Below are 21,976 nucleotides of genomic sequence, written 5' to 3'. Positions count from 1 at the left end.
CAGAAATCCGACCCAGCCTGGGATTACGCAGCCTGTGACGGCCCGTCGTGCCTGCGACGGTCCGTCCTGCTACTTCCGTCACAAAGTTCAGAGACTCAATTTCCTTGAAGAGTCTGTTACGGTCCGTCGTGCCCACGACGGTCCGTCCTGCCATGTCGTCACGAAGTTCAGAGAGTCGATTTCAGTACCCAAATTTCAGAATTCTAAGTGTTTTGGAACGAGACCCCCTCGACGGCCCGTCGTGCCCATGACGGTCCGTCGTGGGTTCCGTTGACTCAGACAGTTTTTTCAGAAATAAAATCTGCTGCTTAAAACGACTAAACAGGTCGTTACACATTAGAACCTTATTGGCATGAAATGTGGCATCCACATGACATTTAACAACTTATGTCAATAAGAAGGGTACTTTTGATCCAATAGTTTGACGGGAAGGGTAGTTTTGAGCCGAAGTATAATTTAAGGGTATCTATGAGCTATTTTTAATAGTTTAAGGGTATTTTTGACCCTTTGTATTTAGTCTACGTGGCAGTGGAATCCTATTGGCATGCAATGTGGCATCCATATGGCATTCACGTGCCATTTAACAACTTCCGTTAATACGAAGGATATTTTTGACCCAATAGTATGACGGGAAGGGTAGTTTTGTGCCGAAATAAAGTTTAAGGGTATATTTGAGCTATTTCGAATAGTTCAGGGGTATTTTTGAGCCTTTCCCGATATATTTATTACTCCCAGCAATATGATTTATATATGATTAATATAAATTATTAGGTACATATATTAGATGTTGAACCCCTTTTCGCTAGTTCATGTGTATATTCTTTTTCTTCAGATTTTGAAGCTCTTTATTAAAATTCTGGGTCAGCCACTACTTGCTGCGAGTCTATTTGAAGAAAAAAAATCAACAATTATCTTAAATTTTAACAATTCATTTATTATAAACTATGGAAAAATTCAAAAATTCATTAATATAGGGAGTTAAAATAATATGATAATATGACATTTAATAAAGTTTGCCCATAATACAATTAGATGATACAACATTTAATAAAATTTGCCCCAAAAAACTTTGAAATCAAAATCAAAATGCATAAATAATATTTTCACATCCATAGTGTGAAACTGAAAACTTTTTGCAAATTTTCATGTAGTAATTTTCCTGACACATGTCAAGTTCCATTCTGTTTCTCAGTAGATAATTACAACAGACAACTGTCATTTTCAGTTGATTACTTCTTATTTAGACTCTAGCTAAATTGTTTTTTTGGATCAATTTCCCAAGTCCCTTCTTAAACCACGTGACAAGGAGCTATTTCGTCATTTTCACTTACACCCACGGAATTAAAATACCGCTTCACGTTTTTCCCACTTTCACACCTCAATTTTTTCCCTTTATAATCTCTCAATTGGCTGAAGGTTTCTCAAAGCATTCATCACTAAAAGTGAATTTCATACTTACATAGAGTTTTTTTCCTATTAAGTTTATTTAGTTTGTAATTCAATAGCTTTCTTATTTTTTTAGTTTTTGCTAACATGGAGAGAGCTAATTATCAAGACAAAAGAAAAAGGATTGTAGTTCAAATGCGATACCTCCAGCCAATGGCACATTGGAGCAAATCCAGCATCTGATCGTTGCAATTATCGAAGCTACTAATGAGCAATGGAGGAGAAGTGAAGATAGTTTGTCTTTGCTATGGCAATTTTTTGACCCCACTGAATTTGTCAAACATGCTGGTGGAGATGATGTTGAAAAATGGTGATGCATAGCATAACAAAACAAGCGGGATGCCTAAAAAAAACTTTATTATCTTAGATAGGAGGAACTTAGTCCTGTACAAAAACAAGGAAAGATGAAATAACAACAACGACATAAAAGCTATTCCTTTGTTAAGATAATAAAGGGTTTTCTATCAACTCCACCAACATGTTTGACAAATTCAGCTGGGGTCAGAAAATTACCATGACAAAGACAAACTATCTTCACTTCATTTATCTTTTTACACGAGTATAAAAGTCGTTCAATCTTCTTTCTTTCTTTTTGGTCCTTCACCTTTTGTGTAGACAGTGATTTCTATTCAATTGAAGATGATTTCACATTGAGAACTAAAGGTAAAAATATAAATTATTTCCAACTTCAATTTTGGTACAAATTAAAATTGAATAAATATATATAAATCAATTCGTAAATTCTTGATACCTTGAGTAGGACGTTGTTGGATTTCAACCTCAGCTACACTTGAAACAACACATCCTTGCGATCCACCAGCTGAAAACTTCAATGAATATTTTATTAGTTATTCACAAAAAAATTTTCAATTTTTCGAGTGAACATCAAAATTACCATTCAATGAAAGCTCTAAATTTTCATTCGCTTCTATTGTTGATACCTAATTTTGGACCTCCGAACATAATTTAACTATCGAGCTTCATTAATTTTGATTGATTTAAAATAATTAGCTTTATAAAATTTAAAATGTTTTTCAAGTAATTTTTGAGTAATTTTAGTAGCTTTTATAATTTTTAAATAGTAATTATTTTTTTATGTAATTAGTTTATTTTATAAATATTTGAAAATAATCCTGACAAGATTTTAATATTTGTAAGTATTTTATAAAATTAGTTTAGTTTAGGTTATGGTTAATTTTAAAAATCAATTAGTTTATGGTTGAAATAATTATTTTATTTTGTTAAGATTGAGAAGCTCCTAAATTAATTATATTAATTCATCTTATTTAGACTTTAACTGAATTTGCAAATTAAATTCGATTTGGCTAAATTAATAATTCATTTAGCTAACCCATATTAAAGGACCAAATTATGGGCCTTTATAAAAGCATTTTTTTCAGCAGCCCACTCTTTTGTTCTCAATTTCCGGCCCATTTCCTTATCCCCAAAAGAAATTCCCAAATGATAGAGCAACAACAATTCTCTTTCTGGAGGTTTCTTCGTCCAGTTTCGTTCGCTGCCCGGGAAAAGGTAATATCTACTCCTTTGTTTATTTTTTATTATGTGATGAGTTTGTCTCTGTTAGGTTTTCTTTGGCTTCATTCACACTCGGGTCGAATGTGAATGGCCATGGTTTATTATCTTTATTGGTGTAATTATTGGCTGATCATTGTGTTATTCCTCGATTAGATGTTCGAATCAGTTTGTAATTGTTTAAGTTTATCTTTCGTGTTGCTTCGAATCACATGTTCGTCTTCCTTTGATTCTTATGCCTAACGTGTTCTTAAGCATTAGCTCCTTTAATGTCTTTTTTTGTTGCTAGATTCTTTGGCTCAATTTTGTTTCTTGGAAGCTAAGTATGTCTCCATTTTGCTTTGTTCGAAATCGTTTAAAGTTCATTTGGTCCAGCTGTGTGTCGTTAGGTTGTTTCTGTTTTCAAGTAAAGAAAATCAGCTTGTTCCATGTATATAATAATTTTATTTCATTTTTCTTGTACTAGCATGCCTTTTCTCTTTATATAAAGTTATGTTAACCACTAATCATTTGTTTATCATAATGTGGGCTGCCCTTATAAATTTTATGGATAACTTATCGGTGGCCCCTTAAAGTTGGCATCAACTTTCACATGGACACTCTAAGTAAGATTTGTTCAGGAATCGGTAATTTCGTCATGCTTTAGTAGTGTTTAGGAAGATTTTGGTATTAGAAATGATTTATTAATTGGGTAGGGCTTAATTAGTAATGGGTGGGTGAGGGTAGATTTATAAATGATATTAATAAATTAAATTATATGCAATAATTGAGCGCCAATTATTTCCAAAAATATTTGAATAGTTTAAATTTAAAACCGTTAAATTAGTGGTTAATTTGAACCCAAAGATGAATGACAATGGTATTTTGGAGCCAGGTGAAAAGGCTTTTTGGAGCCAATAGGTGGATAGAAGATAGTTATTACCATTTCCAAAATTTTGAGGGTATTTTAGGCCTTTTTTCGTTGTTTATATTTGGGATCTTGTTATCTGTTAATTATTTGTTCATAATGTGAGCTGTTTCTGCTATGCCTTGCCTTACTCACACTTAGCTGTTGTGAGTTTTCAAAATTAAGAAAGCTCCCTTCTCTTTATCTTGTCTTAGTTTATGACCATACTCTTAGTTTCTCAAGTGAACTATGTGTTTATCTTCATTATGAATTAATTACTTTACAGTATGTTTGTGAGCATTTGTGTTCCTATTCTAATTCTTTTAGTTTTTTCCATATGTTTGCATTTATTTTGCACTTCAGGTTGGTGGAAAGCCAAAACTTCTTTATCGAGTTGGCCTTCATCACTATTCGAGTTTCAGAAGCTGAAATAGCAAACTTGAAGCTATAATACAGGTCCAAAGATTAATACAGGTGCATGAAGAGCTAAATTAGGATGTATACATTGAGTATACAATCCAATATACAGGGAAAAGAACTAAAATACAGCTCATATACGGCAGTACATGATCAGTGTATACGCTGATATTTGGACACGAAAATAGGCAAAAGCCCAAGGAAAGTTGCAGCAGGTCCAGCAGGAGTAAAAATGGACAAGGTCCATTATTGGTAATTTTGAGACTCGGGACAGGTTATGAAGATTTGGAATTTTGGCCCAAATTTGATATTCTCTTCCTTTTTACTTATATTGTATTGTTTTTACTTACTTTATTTATCCTATGGTTTAATTTTATTAAATTTCCAAGATAGTCATTTCTCTTTATATTCAAAAAATATGAATATTTATTTTATAGAAAATTACTTAGCTTTTATTTGATATTGGTCTTTATCAACACTTAAGTTATTTCCCTTTAGAAAATCCCCTTAGATTTTTTCACTTAAGATAATAATAATAATAATAATTATTATTATTATTATTATTATTATAATAATAATAATAATAATAATAATAATAATAATAATAATAAAATAAATTTTTCTTTACTTAATTAAAATCTTGAAAGTTATTTGAAAAGTCATTTTACTCAAATTGCCGGTCAACCGCAGGTAAGCGGGCATTCCGAGGGCCTAACACCTTACATTGAACTTCGAACCTATTTTTCAAATTTATTTTATCTTTTTAAATATTTTTGAAAACGCAGAGTTTTTTCTTGATCTTTACTAAAAAATTAAGTGGTGACTCTGTTTCTTTTGGAAATTCGATTTCTCTTAAATCATAAGTTTAATCGATTTTGTAGATATAAAGCAGTAACGACATATGTAATGTATATTTATGTAAAATTGATAGAATAGTGTATTTCTTAGTTCATTAAAGATATAACTATAACAAACTCAGCTTTACTTATATATGAAAGTAATATAGTTCCGGCGGGAATTTCCCTAACCGACAACAACCACTATGAGCCTAAGTGGTGATACAATGTCTTGCCCACGCTGCCAGAACTGTTCTATACTTTGTCGTTGCATAAAACATCCTCTACCTAGTGGATCCACTGGCTAACCTTAAGTGATCATCTAACAAGTATGACACGTTAATGCCCATGATGGCTACATGGTTTACACGGGGACTTGATTTATCTGAACTCTCATTCCCACATCAGTGCTCAATACTACTCCGAAAATGTAATTTAGCTCATAGTTTTAATAAAACTTCCTTCCTTTTGGTTGAGATAATTTACTGAACCCTTTAGCTTAAAAAGCTCCTTTTGGAAACAATGGTCCCCTCTTTAGTTTAAAACTCTTTTGAAACTTCTTAGTTTCCTTTTAACTTAAATGTAAAAACATTTATCAGCCTCTAGGGAATACTTAGTCCCCTTTATAACTTTAGAGGAATGACCTCAACTCCTGCTCTTACTTAACTTGAAAATTTAACTCTTAGGGAATACTTAGTTCCCTTATACCTTTTTATACCTTTTTGAAAAATGAACTCAACCTTTACTCTTTTCATTTACTCGAACTTGAGCCTTAAAACAAATTAAAAACGTTTAAGTAAGACTCTAAGAACTTTGAAAACTTTACTCTTACTCACTTTATAACTTTAGACTTAACTTCTTACTTTCTTGACTTTGGTTCTAACTTCCCTTGACTTTGGATTATGGATTCAAGGATCATGATCTCATGTTTATGGATGATTTCATGATGTTTAGATGTAATCTAGAGTGTTGGAATCAACTAGGAATGAAGGGTACATCACTTAGGAACTAGTACGAAAAGATAGGGAAAGAATGGGGTCTCCAGGGGTTATTGGCTCTCTGAGAGGTGTGGAGATCCAGGTCCTATTGGACAGACCCTGGTTGGGGGCGCTATGGCTGGCGCGCCGCGCCAGGTCCTGTCAAACAGAGCCTTCCTTGAGGCTCTCTGGCAGGCGCGGCGCCCCAAGGGGTGTCTGATGGGACCTCCGACTTTTATTTTCGTTTTTCATATGTAAACATCCCAAACTCCCATGAATCCCTCCCCAAACACTTAGGATCCCTAATTAACTCATGAAACAAATTTTTAGACTCGAAAACAGTACTGAAACATGAATCGAAACTACTAGAGATTCTACAATTCAATCAACAAGAACTTCACAACTTTTCATCAAGAACTTCAAGATTTTCATTCAAATAACTCTAAATTGTTATATTGAATAAAGTTGTAGGGTGTGTGAAAGGAACAAACACCGAATGATCTCACATACCTTGATAGAGATCACCCCCGACGAAATCCACGCAAGGATCTCGGCGTTCATGGACGATTCTTGGTCTTCATATTCTTTTCTCATTTTCTCCCAAACCCTAAGCGTTCTTAAATATTGAAAAACTTATTTGGGACTTGTTTTCACCCCTAATATAACCTTAAAAAAATTAGGAAATACTAGGGTGAAAAGACAACTTTGCCTTTACTAAAATTCGGATTGGACTTTCCTCAGTCCAATAACCCAACTTTTGAAAGACATTGCTCCCTCATACGACATCGGAGTTGTGCAAAATCGGCAGCGTTGGAAAGATCTTATCAAGGTATTTCCAACCATATAAATAACTCACCCAAACTTCTTTTGAGATGGAAGTTATGGCCGTTTGAAAATGACCAAAACTCGCTGGAAAATTTCCAGATTTCCTTATTTATTTTCAAAAATAATTATTCTTGGCTTCTTAGCTTATTCTTAGTTAGTTCTAGTTACGAGATTTTAGACGTCTGTCCAACAATTATATAAGCAAAAGTTGGGTAACTACGTAGCTTTCTGGTTATATCTCTCATAATCGATTTTTATAGCACCATGCCACATTTTTGGTGATTTCTTTCCCATATCTGATTTCGTGTAGCACTGTACCATATTTTTAGTTATTTTAAGAGTATTATGGTAGGTAGAGATTGTAATTGATTGTGATTAGCATCCCCTAAAACTAATGGTGGTCAACCAACAGTAACACACTGTTTGAATGGTTGTAGCCTGTTGTATTGTATTGTGTTATTAGTTTAAATATAATATTACGTAATTAACTTTATATGGAATATGATTGTGAAATTTGAGTGTCAACTATGAAGTCACTATAAAGAGTCTGAAGTCTGAAGTGTAAACCCTAAAGGCTAAGAGTGCCTAAGACCTTAAGTGATATAAATGCAGTTAATCTAATTTCGTATCGGGTCATTAGGCACCCATTAAGAAATATGATCAAACCGAGACCCGAATTGATAATCCCATAAGAAGTTAATAGTAAACTGAAACTTGAACTGTTAACCCATTAAGTCGAACCATTGACCCAATAACCAAATTATCGATTTGGATAATCAATTTTGCTTCGACCCTGAATATGAATTATTCTTTTTTTAAATACCTCTTGACATTAAAGGCAGGTTTCATCATAAACAAATTTAGGATACTCAAAATACAAAATTATCAGAAAGTTATTCATGACGGGATTTTTGGGTTTGCATTTTAAAATTGCCTTTTTTTTTTGTTAAAACAAATTTACCATTAGTGAGAGCGTCTAGCGGCCATTTATTGAAAATAAAAAAATATCAATAGGGATAAGTCCAAGCAAGTGGGGCTAGGCCTTACCTTACTATTGCTAATGAGATAACAAGTCTGTACTAATTAACAAGCATGGAGAAAATAAGAATTAGAGAAAACTAGATATTCTATGTTCATCACCAAGTTTATAATTCTCACTATGATGATATTACAAATGAGGATGCTTAAGTAATGCAAGAATATAAAAGCTAGGAATAAAGATGAGTTATCCAACTCAAACTTCAGTTGATATATGTATGAACTAAAAAAAGTTTTTTGCCCGTTAGAAGTAATCTAAAGTATTTTCTTCTTATCTTCTTCTTCAAACTTTTGAAAAAATGATTGATAGTTCATCACTTCTTGTTGGATTTGTTGGATCTTGATAAAGTTGTTGTCACTGTCATATGATTTTGCTTTGCCAGTCGCACGGTAGGTGCCTTGGAACAAATTCCCCACTCACCTTACCATCCCAACTATGTTGTCTTCCATATGTCTTCTTTTTTGCATTTGCTGCTTGCACTTCTTTGTTGTCTAGGTGAAAGATCCCCATCCTTAGACACCTTATCAATGAATATATCCAACATATCATCTTCATCATCCCCATCAGATATGTCAAAGCCCAAGTTAGGAAGGAAATGCTTATTATCTAAGATTACTTTTGTAGCACTCAAATTATATAAAGTATCTAAGATTCCCATAGATGCATTTGTCTTACTTGTAGGCACAAATTTGAGTGCTTGAGGGATTTACTTACTCCAACTAGATGAAGGAGTATGATTCTCTACCTCAACTATATCTTCCCATCTCGAAGCACTTGTTTCCCCTTGTTTTTCCTTAGCTTCACTCAAATCGGTTGTAGCTATCTCTTGATTCGAAATAAACATGGCAGGTGTATTTTGATTGATTTCTTTTCAACCTGTATCCTCAGTTACAATGGACTCTTTTTCATGTGTCACAAGAGCTTGTTGACCAGTATGATCATCATGGCAATGTTCTTTCAACTTCCCCGTTTGCTCAATCGGTTTTTCAAGTCTTAAGTATTCCCAGATTCAGCAGATAATTCAGCCGTACCGTGTAGCCTTCTATTGTTCAAATATCTCATCTTGCAACACATCAAACTGAGTACATTCGACGGCACTATTACTTCTATCAAGCTCAACTTGTGTAGAATTGTTTTGGTGGAAAATGTGATTATTTGAGGACTTAAAGGCAACCATTTTTTATGTGAGACCAAAGTCCATTGATTACTGGGTTGTTCTGTGATAATGGTGCCTTGTATGTAATTATCTCAAACTAGAGGGATAATAATTAGTTAATAAGGTAAAAATATGTAATTATGAAGTTTTTTCAACTTCATACTCCCTCTATCCATGTTAAGTAAATTATTGGGATATGACATATTTTTTAAGAAATATATTTTAGTACATAACTAATTGAAATGCTATTTTCCACTATTGTTCTTTATATCATTTTCAAACTAGTCTCCTATAAAATGTTAAATAGATAAGAACCTCATTAAATGAAGGATATATATAAAATGTCCCAACAACTCTCTTAAGTTTCAAACAACTCATTTATTTTAAAATTCTAAAAAATTCTCAAAAATTCACTCAATAAAGACAAAAATAATAAATACATATCTTTTAACAAATTCTCATAAAGTGGCCACAATGATTTTGTGTTAATGGTGTAGGAATTAACGAGTTTAAGGATTTTTTAATTAGGTTTGCTTACTAAATTTGAAAAATAATGTGTTAAATTTATTTTTAAAAAGATAGTGCGAATTCAGCATTTCGAGGTTAAATTAAATTTCATCAAATACTAAGTTTTCATTTTTAATTTGGTAATTCAATAATATATATCCTAAAACTGCGCATCTAAGCTTTGTCCAGGAAGAATGATTCATTAATATGTGGAAAACTTTATCTAAATACACATTTTATTTTACTATAATCTCTAAAATTTTCTACCATTTAAGAAAAATACAATCATCTCATCTCAATATCTTTATCCCCTCTCGGATATATCCCTTCCCTCTCGAATACATCACTTCCATTAAGTAATGTATATTCACAATCAGTGAACTATGTATCCGCAGGTTTCCTGATGTATTTGATATCCTATAATTTTAAGAAATTTTTGTAATATAAGAATCAATAGAGATGTGATGTAATTGGCTCTTAACACTGTAAGATTTATGTAATATTTATAATATAACATATAACACTTCATTAAAATTATTGTAGATGTTCAATATGTTAATCATTGTGGCCCATTTTGTCAAATAGTCCTCTACTTTGTTGACTTCTCTAAAATAGTGGTGACATTAACATCATTCTTATTAATGCGAACGATCGTTTCTTTCGGAAAAATAACTTTAAACCCCCTATAAAAGTTAAAACTCCCAAATATAATTAACACATAAATGTTAAAAATCTTACAAGAGATCAGGAACAAAAACACTTATAAAGGGATAATTAGACAGTGGCATTTTTATAATTTTTAGACAAATGACATACATTGTTGATATTCACTCGCCGGTTACTCATCTCCTCTCTCACACATCGATGAACACGTAATGTTTTAAATGAGTTGAAAATTTAATGAATTACTTAGTATACTGGCCCGAACTTGTGAAAATAAATTTTAAACAAACTTATTATTCATAGCCCCATTATTAGTTACATAGCGAAATACTTGCTTTTAATTTGTGATAGAAGAATTTCCTAACAACATATACAGAAAGTAATGAATATCTAAAAATAGTTTAGGCCATCCTCTGATCTCGTTAACACAATTTTCAGATTTAACAAGAAATAGAAATTCTAACTCGAAAGATAAACTTAGAAAAACTTAAAGTAGTATACCAAATTCAGACATATAAAGATAACAACTAATCAGCTAATTCTGTTGCCCAGGAGGATGCTCCAAAGAAGTCATATGCATCAATTGTCAGTTCACAAACAAAGAAAGGGCCAACCAAAATCAATGCACCCACCAATACTTCCAGAATGGCTCCTCCGAAGGCTGTAAAGCAGACAGTTGCTGCAGTAGCACAAACTGCAGCTCCTGAAGCATCAAATCCTACTACACCTAGTGGAATCGATGTACCTGAAGCTAATTGTGCTGAATATATAGGTATAATATCTCGAAGCCTGTCTGAAATAAACTCATTACTTCCATCTTGTGATGGACACATCTCTATGTCAGAAAAATGGCATAGGAATGCTCGTATTTAATTTTTTTAGCAAATAAAAGAGCACAATAAGTAGATGTTTTGAGTTTGATCTAGATGTTGTATTATTTGACCTGCTTGCAATTGTCATGTTCATTCTGCTTCTGACTTTCTCATTGCTGACAGTCCCTGCAAGAGCACATTGTCATCTAATTTACTTAAATTTTAATTAAAATCGAAGTAAATCAGATGACTATGTACTCTTACTGGGACCGTAAACAATAAGAAAGTCTAAAGCAGAATAAGCATAACAATGCTAGTAAATCAAATAACCCAACATCTAGATCAAACCACATCTACTAATTATGCTACTTCATTTGCTCAAAAATTAAATAGAACATGCCTATTTCATTTTTTTGTCACATATAGATGTGTCCATCACATAATGGAAGTTATGAGTATATTTCAGGCTAGTTTCAAAGAAACTATACATTCATGTTCCGTATCATTAGTTATAGGTTCATTAATTCCGCCAGGGGCTGTAGTATTTGATGCTTCAAGAGCTGCAGTTTGTGCTACTGCAGCAACCAGCTGTTTTACAGCCTTTGGAGGAGACATTCTGGAAGTATTTGTGGGTACCTAGAATTTGGATGGCCCTTTCTTCTTTCTGAAGTGACGATTGATGCATATGATTTCTTTGGAGAATCCTCTTGGGCAACAGAATTTGCGGATTCTGTATTTGCTGGGTTCTGATCCTCGTTGACACGAGATTCAGTTTCCACAACAATTTATCTTTCATCACCAACATGTCTCCCATCTTCCAAAGAGTCGTTGGGCTTTTACTCAACATGTTGAACTTCTTCTACATGTGACCCAACTTTAATTGAGATTTAGAGGATCAACGACAGGAGTAGGTTTTGGATTCAATATGAAGATAGTAAAAGAGTTTAAGAGAAACCAAGAACAACTACACTTATTGATTTAGAAAAGAGATCAAACTTGGATCAGGGGTCGGAACCTCTAACTACACACCCTCAGTTTGATTTATCTTTTGCGAGACTGTATCAATCTCATTTTCTTCTACATACCTAAAAACATCACTTAAAACAAAATAACCTTTGTGTTTTGGAGCAAGTAAAAATGTCTAGCCGAATTTCCTTTTTTAACTTGCCTTCACCAAAACAATCACCCCATCCTTAAAGGAATCCTATGCGTATGTAGTCTTTATTTCGACCTTGTAGTCCTTCTAGTCCAATGAACATATCAAAGTATTGATATTCCTCTCAAACATCAAGAAAAACAATAAGGTCTTAAATATGCATAATTTACCTATGAGCTAATTAAATTATTTTCATATTCTTTTTTAAATTACAAAAATCTCTTATAATTTATGGATTTGGAATACATTAGACTTCCTGATACATTAATGGACTTTAGGATACATAGGTGAGGGATGTATCTGTGAGGGGACGGATGTATCAGAGAGGGGATATGACATACAGATACATTAGCAGATATCCGGATACATAGATTAGTTGAGTGATGTACTATAGAGGGATCTGATGTATCAAAAAAAGGAGAGTGATGTATTCAAGAAGAAATTTTGATTTTTTAAGTGATAGATAATTTTAAAAATTTTTCTAAAATAAGATGTGTTGTTTTAGGTTATTTATCCTTTTAGATTGTGAGATAGCATAGTCAAAACTTCGAAACTTGTTTTTTATTTTTGATAAATCTATTGTTTTGTCGCGAAAGCTCAATGGATAACGAGTCACGTTCCATCCTTCTTTACTTAAATACTAAACCCTTTGTACAATAGAGTTTGAGCTCGTGACATGCTTGCACCTCATGTCCATGTTGTACTTCCTTTGCTGTTTATACCAAAGGCATTGAGGGCATAGATCTCAAAACCAACTTTCCAATACCACCAACGACAAATATGTTCTATGAAAGCACAACCTAAAAGTTGTTGCATCAAGCGTTCAACCTCACTTTCAAGTTCAGGTAGAAAGTATTTTTTGGTGTTAGTAAGAACTACTCCTCTAAAAAACTCAACCAAGTGCCCATTAACAACAAGTACACATATTACCTACATATTCTATAGCCTATAGGAACATAATTTGTATTATCTTCTTTTATTTTGATAGGTAAATAAGATTAAACTTACAAAACAATTAGTGAAGTTTACAACTTCTATGAACCAATAATTTTTTTGTAAGTTAAGTGTTTTATTCTATCACATTATTCCCGCTCAATCTTTATCTTTATTGTGGTTTTGCGCTAAGAGCTCATGAGCTTGTCGTTATTATTGAATCTCACAACAGTTCTTTTATTATATTACGTCTTAAACACATATATCTAATTTTATGATAAAAAATGTTTAGTTTTGTTCCATTTGAAATACACACTAAGAGTTGTCTTATTGATCACTAATTAACTCCTGTACGAAAACTAAACACTAATTAGTTGCCTTTTATGTTATGGAACTGTCATCAATAATAACTCATCATTACTATCGAATTTTGAGATTCACATTGCATCATTGTACCCTTCTAGAGTTCTAGTACAACAAAATATTAAATTTATTTGATACTATACATGTGGCACCTCTCATGTATCAACAATTATTTCTTTCCAAAATAATGCATCAAGATGCAATATCTCAACAAGAACATAAGAAATATAATAAACTTTACAAAATCAGTAATATGTTTTCCCACTCTAACGTTACATTCAATCACATCACAATTGACTATCAAAACATTTATTAACATACAATTAAAAAACTTAGATTCTATTTTTTTTCTTTTCTTACTATTATGTAATACAACCTTAACAGAACACCCCTACACTTTCAAAGTACTTCATAATAGAGATATAACTTTTCATTAAGTTTTCAAATTTTGTATGTAACATACAAATTTATAAATTAAAATGTCAAAAACTTCATCGCTTTGTCAACAAAAACCATTTGTATATGTAGGAAGATATTCACAAATGTGACACAATAATAATTTTCACATCTAGTATTATTTATATGTTTCAAGACATTCAAAAGAATTAAGTCTAAATTTTGGATGCTCAAAACACACAAAGATGTAACTTCTTAGCATGTTAAATTTCGACACAAATTTATGCATCAAAAGCCACCCAAATATGATTGCTTAGCCACTCAATAAAATTGTTACAAGTTAATGATCTCTAAAGCATTCTATCAAACAATAAGCATTTAGTAAAGCATTCTGTCATCAGATTAATATCATCTATCTCAGCTACTCTAAATATTTTAAAATATGTCATTTTTTAATTATGTCTACTCGATTATTTGTAATTTTGTTCTTCTCTCGTAAGATTTTAAAATATTAATGTGTTTATTAGGGTTTGGGGTTCAACCATGAAAAGTATTTCTACGTTATTGTTCGACTAAAAAAAATTCATTTCTTGCTAAATATGTAAGTTGTTTTTTTTATGTGTTAAGATTTGCTATCAACGGTTAGCTTTAAGGTATTCTGAGTTATAATTTTATTTCTTGCTATATCTAACAATTTATTGTTAATATATATGTTATCCCTCTTTAATTATGTGTATTTTTGTTCTTATCGTAAGATTGCAGTATTTATGTATTGATTAGAATTTGGGGATTGGATTTTTAAAGGGTTTCTAAGTTATTTTTTGACTTAGAATTTTCGTTTGTTGATAAATCATTTTAATAATTTTGTTAAATTTTATCTTACTCAAATAAGAGGTTTCAACTTTTAATCATATTTCCATAAGGATCGTTGACTCGAATATTAAATCGTATATACCACCTTAAATAATATCAATATTTTCCATATGTGAGTTTAATAAGATGATTTTTTCCATTCTAAGAACGTTAGTAGTTCTAGAATCCCTAATATATATAAATCATTTTTCTTCAACTTGGGTGTAATGCACAAGTATACTTGGTACCATCCAAATCTAACATCCGATCTTTTACATATTAGTCACAACCCCACATGATTCACTTTAGAAATGACCACACAAATATATCATCTGCTTAGTCAAGTTTTTTCTTAGCAGAATATTTATTTCTCCAAATTTTAGAAATCTATTGGCTCAATTTTCCATACACAATATTAAAACTTTAAATATATAGTATTGTCACATACCTTCTTCATGAACACAAAGAAGTCCAATTATTCTCCCAGTTGAAAACTATGGAGTATGCTTGAAGTTGTCATTTGTCTCCCTTGTACATATCAGATTGTCCATTGTCTCTTGATCATTACTTTGTTCGTTGGCCAGTGTTGATATCAACCCTATCAATTTTACCGGTTTAGCAGTATTTTTCAGAAGAAATAAAGTATATGAAATATTCTTAAAACTGTTGAAAATCTTACTGAAAAATATTTTATCATGAACATTTTAGGAAATTCTCATAGCTTGAAGTGTGTCTATCAATCTTCTACTGCCAAATACAAGCAAAAAAAAAAAAACATGTATAGGGTGTAAAATATTGGATAGAAAAATCTACCTTCAATGTAATAAATCAATGGAAATAAAGTGACATTTACAATTTAACTTAGAATTGCAGTAAAGAAATTGCTCATAATTGATGTATTTGTGTTATAAATAGACAGGGGTTAGGAAAAAGGTCAAACAAGACTATTTAGGACATTTAAGTATCATCAGTAATATGTTAGAATAATTAACGTATTAAATATTCATCAAAAGTAATAATTAAATGAACCTAGACACAAGTATGAATATTTTTTTTGAGATTTGAAATAAATTTTTTCAACAGTTTTTACATAAAAAAAATATCGTTAGACAACAAATTAATAATCAGTCAGAATTTCTGTAATTTAAATAAATAGGAACAATCACAAGTTTTTTCTGATTTTTCAGTCAGCACCACAAAATTAGAAGACTACAAAACATGCAATTAAGCTCTACATATCAATTTCATTAACCACAACTGAGCTTCAAAGGAAAAAATGTCCAAGTTTTCATAAAATTTGAATTGTTGCTATTACTGCAGATGATTTAGGATTAGTGAATGCAATGTATCTAGTATAAATTAAACAAAATTTTATATCACGAGATACATGTATATGAATATATCTGAACGCATCAAAATCTAATAAAATTTCTAGAATCGCAAATTAGAATGTATCGAAATAATAACTGTTGAGCGAATGGAATTTCTATAATTTTTCTAATAATGTTTGGTTATATTGGACCTTTTTTTTTAAAAAAAATAACAAATCACAAAATAAATTTCAAGTTTGAAAGAGCAATTTTAATAAGTTATTCAAGTGAATATTTTTCTAACTAACAAAATTTCCACTTCTGTTTTTATCTGAACCTAGCTCGATTTCTAAATAGGGGTATTTTAATAGATTCTTCATACTCCAGCACTCCCTCCTAAGACCACACATGCAAATTTGCACTAATACAACTAAGTCACGAGGTTTTCCCTCCTCACGCTTTATTATAATTGAATTGAAATAAGGATAGATTCTCTTTGAATTTATCTAGAAAATTCTAATACTCACTTGAATTGAGATAAGGCATAGATTCTCTTTGAATTTATCTAGAAAATTCTAATACTCACTTGAATTGATATAAGGCATAGATTCTCTTTGAATTTATCTAGAAAATTCTAATACTCACTTGAATTATCATGTCGATCTATTATACATTCTAAATTACTCTAAAGTAAATTTATGCACTCCTAAAATTGAAATGACAAAAGATAACAAAAAAAAGCAACACGTGTGACTCAGGAAAATTAATGTGTAAAAACGCAATAAAAATGAAAATCCTCCTTACCCTCCACAACCTAAAAGCATCACAACGACGATAGTCGATCTAGTGGTGTGGATCATTGTGGTTGTTTGTTAGTTGTTCAGATTTGAAAGTGCGGAACTCATTGGAAGGTTATCAGAATCGTGAAAGAAGCTTCAAGCTCGCTAGAACACCTGCAAAATAAATAAAAAATAAAACAAAAAAGGGATAACGAAAAGGGGTCTCATTCAGTGTTTGTGATAATTGATTAGAAGTTTTGGGTGGCTACTAGTTTGTCAGAAAAGAAGAGGGATCACCGTTGTGGAGGTAGGGTTATGGTGGTGATGAGTTGGGTGTTCTTTGGCGCAGAAGACGAAGAAAATTGTGGTATGAGTTGAAAAACTGAATAAATAAAGTGAGTGATATTTATTGATGAAAAATATAATTATTAAATAATTTAATAATTAAATTAGGAATTAATTAGTATAAAATATAAAATTAATAAAGAATATTAATTATATAGAAAACAAAACAAAAAGAATATAGTTTCAGATAATATAACACATATTGTAATATGATAATATGACATTTAATAAAATTGGCCCAAAAACAATCAGATGATATAACATTTAATATATTTTGCCAAAAATAACTTTGAAATCAATATCGAAATGCATAAATAATATTTTTCACTTCAGTAGTGTGAAAGTGAATTTTTTTCACAAATTTTCATGTAGTGATTTTTCAGACACATGTCAAATTCCATTCTGTTTCTAAGTAAATAATTACAACGGACATGAGTCATTTTCAGTCAGTTACTTCTTATTTAGACTCTAGATAAATTGTATTTTTGGATCAATTTCCTAAGTCCATTATTAAATCACGTGACAAGGAGCTATTTCGTCATTAATATTTACACCCATGGAAATAAAAAATATCTTCACGTTTTTCCCACTATCACACCTGGATTATATAATGAACACCAACACTTAAATTAATATCCTAAATAAGTTTATAACATTGAACTAATCATTAGCAAAGTTTATAATGACCTTATTTCATCGTATTCTATTTCATAATATTTTCAAATTAAATAAGCAAAATGATCAAATGTTCAATATCTACCTATACATATATTTTAAGTTATTATTATACGCGTCGATAATATTATTATGCGCATTGACATAATATCATAACATTATTGATCTCCAAAACAGAAGAAAGAATAACTTAAAAACTGTAACCAACAAATGTGAAAAGACACTTTGATTAAACCTAATACAAATAGAACTAATTCTTTTATGAAAAATTAGTAATTTTCAGAAAAGAACGAAAATTTTAAAATGACAGAAACTCATAGGAATAAAATCATCACTTTAATATTCAAGAATCAATCAAAACACTACTATTTTTTTAAAAAACTAGAAAAATATAACTCAAATAACTGTATACTTTTTAATTTCGAACCACAAAGGTTAATAGATATATTTATTACTCTCTGCAGTGTGATTTAACTATGATTAAAGTAATTTTTTAGGTACATATAGTAGATGTGAACCCCCTTTCGCTACTTCCTGTGCATATTTTTTAGATTTTAAACCCCTTTATTAAAAATTCTGGCTCAGCACTACTTCGTGGAGTCTATATGAAGAAAAAAAAATCAACATTTATGTTAAATATTAAACCGTTCATTTATTTAAAACTGTAAAAAAATTTAAAAAACTCACTAATATAGGGAGTTAAAATAATCTGGTAATATGACATTTAATAAAATTTTCCCAAAAACAATCAGATGGTACAAGATTTAATAAAATTTGCCCAAAAAAACTTTGAAATCAACATCGAAATGCTTAAATAATATTTTTCACATTTGTAGTGTGAAAGTGAAAACTTTTCGCAAATTTTCATGTAGTGATATTTCAAATACGTGTCAAGTTCTATTCCGTTTTTCAGTAGATAATTACAACGGACTGTTTTCATTTTCAGTTGGTTACTTCTTATTTAGACTCCAGCTAAATTGTATTTATAGATCAATCAATTTCCCAAGTCCCTTCTTAAATAATGTGACAAGGAACTATTTCGTCATTAAAAGTTACACCCAAGAAAATAAAAAAACCTCTTTACATTTTTCCACTTTCACACCTGAATTATATTATGTACACCAACAATTAACTTAATATCCTCAATAATTTTATTACATTGAACTGATCATTAGCAGAGTTTGTAATGATCTTATTTCATCGTCTTATATTTCATAAAATATTTTTCAAAAGTAATAAGTACAATGATCCATTGTTCAATATCTACCTATACATATATTTTAAGTTATTATTATATGCGTTGATAATATTATTCTTTGCGTTGACACAATATCATGACATTAGTGATGTCCAAAACAGAAGAAAGAATAACTAAAAAAATATAGATAACAAACAAATCAGAAAAGAAGCTTTAATTAAGCCTAATACAGTTAGTAATTTTCATAAAATAACGAAAAATTAAAAATGACAGAAACATGTAAGAATAAATCATTATTTTGATATTCAAGAATCAATCAAAACAATGATATTTTTTTAAACAGAAAAATATAACTCAAATAACGGTATACTTTTTAACTCCGAACCACAGTGGTCAATAGACATATTTATTACTCTCTGCACTGTGATTTGAATATGATTAAAGTAATTTTTAGGTACATATAGTAGATGTTGAACCCCATTTCGCTATTTCCTGTGTATATTTTTTCAGATTTTTAATGTTTTTATAAAAAGTTCAAGCTCCGTCACTACTTTCTCGAGTCTATATGAAGAAAAAAAATTATCAAATAATCTTAAATTTTAAACAATTCAATTATTTTAAACTATGAAAAAAATAAAAAAAAATTCATTACTACAGGGAGTTAAAATAATCTGATAATATGACATTTAATAAAATTTGCCCAAAAAACAATAAGATGATAAAACATTTAGTAAATTTTGCCTCAAAAAAACTTTGAAATCAACATCGAAATGCATAAATAATATTTTTCACATCTTTAGTGTCAAAGTAAAAACTTTTCGCAAATTTTCATGTAGCGACTTTTTAGACACGTTTCAAGTTCCATTCTGTTTCTCAATAGATAATTACAAAGGATTGGTGTTCAGTTGGTTACTTCTTATTTAGAGTTTAGCTAAATTGTATTTTTGGATCAATTTCTCAAGTCCATTCTTAAATAATGTGACAAGGAGCTATTTCGTCATTAAAACTTACACCCACAGAAATAAAAAACATCTTCACGTTTTTTTCACTTTCACACACCTGGATTATATTATGAATACCAATTCATAATGTAATATCCTCAATAGGATTATAACATTAAACTGGTCATTAGCAAATTTTTTAATGACCTTATTTCATCGTATTCTATTTCATAGTATTTTTCAAAAGAAATAAGCACATTGATCAATTGTTCAATATCTACCAACATATATATATATTTGAAGTTATAATTATACGTGTCGCTAATATTATTATACGGTTGATATAATATCATCACATTAGTGATCCCGAAAACCGAAGAAAGAATAACTTAAAAATGTAGATAACAAGCAAAGTAGGAAAGAAGCTTTAATTAAGCCTAATACCGATATTATTTTCAAGAAAAGAAGAATGGAAATTTTAAAATGACAGAAACTCAAAGGAATAAAATCATTCTATTAATATTCAAGAATAAATCAAAACACTGATATTTTTTAAAAAAACATAAAAATATAACTCAAATAACCGTACACTTTTTAACTCCGAACCACAAAGGTTAATAGATATATTTATTACTCTCTACAGTGTGATTTAACTATGATTAAAGTAATTTTTTAGGTACATATAGTAGATGTGAACCCCTTTTCGCTACTTCATGTGTATATTCCTTAGATTTCAAACCCCTTTATTAAAAATTCTGGCTCCGCACTACTTCGTGGAGTCTATATGAAGAAAAAAAAAACAATAATTATATTGAATTTTAAATAGTTCATTTATTCTAAACTATAAAAAAAATTAAAAAGTCATTAATATAGGGAGTTAAAATAATCTGGTAATATGACATTTAATAAAATTTGCTAAAAAAACAATCAGATGATACAAGATATAATAAAATTTGCCCAAAAGAACTTTGAAATCAACATCGAAATGCATAAATAATATTTTTCACATTTGTAGTGTGAAAGTGAAAACTTTTCGCAAATTTTCATGTAGTGATTTTTCAAACACGTGTCAAGTTCTATTCCGTTTTTCAGTAGATAATTACAACGGACTGGTGTCTTTTTCAGTTGGTTACTTCTTATTTAGACCCAAGCTAAATTGTATTTTTGGATCAATTTCCCAAGTCCCTTCTTAAATCACCTGACAAAGAACTATTTCTACATTAAAACTTACACCCACGAAAATAAAAAACCTCTTTCCATTTTCCCACTTTCGCACCTGAATTATATTATGTACACCAACAATTTACTTAATATACTCAATAAGTTTATTACATTGAACTGATCATTAGCAAAGTTTGTAATGATCTTATTTCATCTTCTTCTATTTCATAAAATATTTTTAAAAGTAATAAGTACAATGATCAATTGTTCAATATCTACCTATGAATATTTTTTAAGTTATTATTACACGCGTAGATAATATTATTATACGCGTTGAGACAATATCATAACATTAGTGATCTCCAAAACAAAATTTTCAGAAAATAACAGAAAATTAAAAAGGAAAAACTTGTAAGAATAAATCATTATTTTGATATTCAAGAATCAATCAAAACAATGATATTTTTTTAAAACTGAAAAATATAACTCAAATAACAGTATACTTTTTAACTCCGAAGCACAGTGGTTAATAGATATATTTATTACTCTCTGCAGTTGTCACGACCCAAAACGGGTCGCGAGTGGCACCCACACTTAACCTACTATGTGAGCGAACCAACCAATCTAAACCTCAACATTTCAACCATAAATAACAAAATATAATGCGGAAGACTTTAACTCATTAATGAAAATCGATTAAATAACTTATAAAAACTCAATACTATTTATTCCCAAAACCTGGAAGTCATCACCACAAGAACATCTATCCT

The 21,976-nt window shown here is 30.4% G+C and overlaps 1 pseudogene; it reads right to left on the bottom strand.

The window, feature by feature from the left end:
- LOC107001434 overlaps window positions 1-21,976 on the bottom strand; it is an 89,956-nt pseudogene that overhangs the window by 46,025 nt on the left and 21,955 nt on the right.

This window comes from Solanum pennellii, chromosome 10, assembly GCF_001406875.1.
Source record: "Solanum pennellii chromosome 10, SPENNV200".
In the NCBI taxonomy this organism is placed as follows: Eukaryota; Viridiplantae; Streptophyta; class Magnoliopsida; order Solanales; family Solanaceae; genus Solanum; species Solanum pennellii.
The sequence above is the reverse complement of the archived record's forward strand: the minus strand, read 5'-3'. Positions and strand labels throughout refer to the sequence as shown.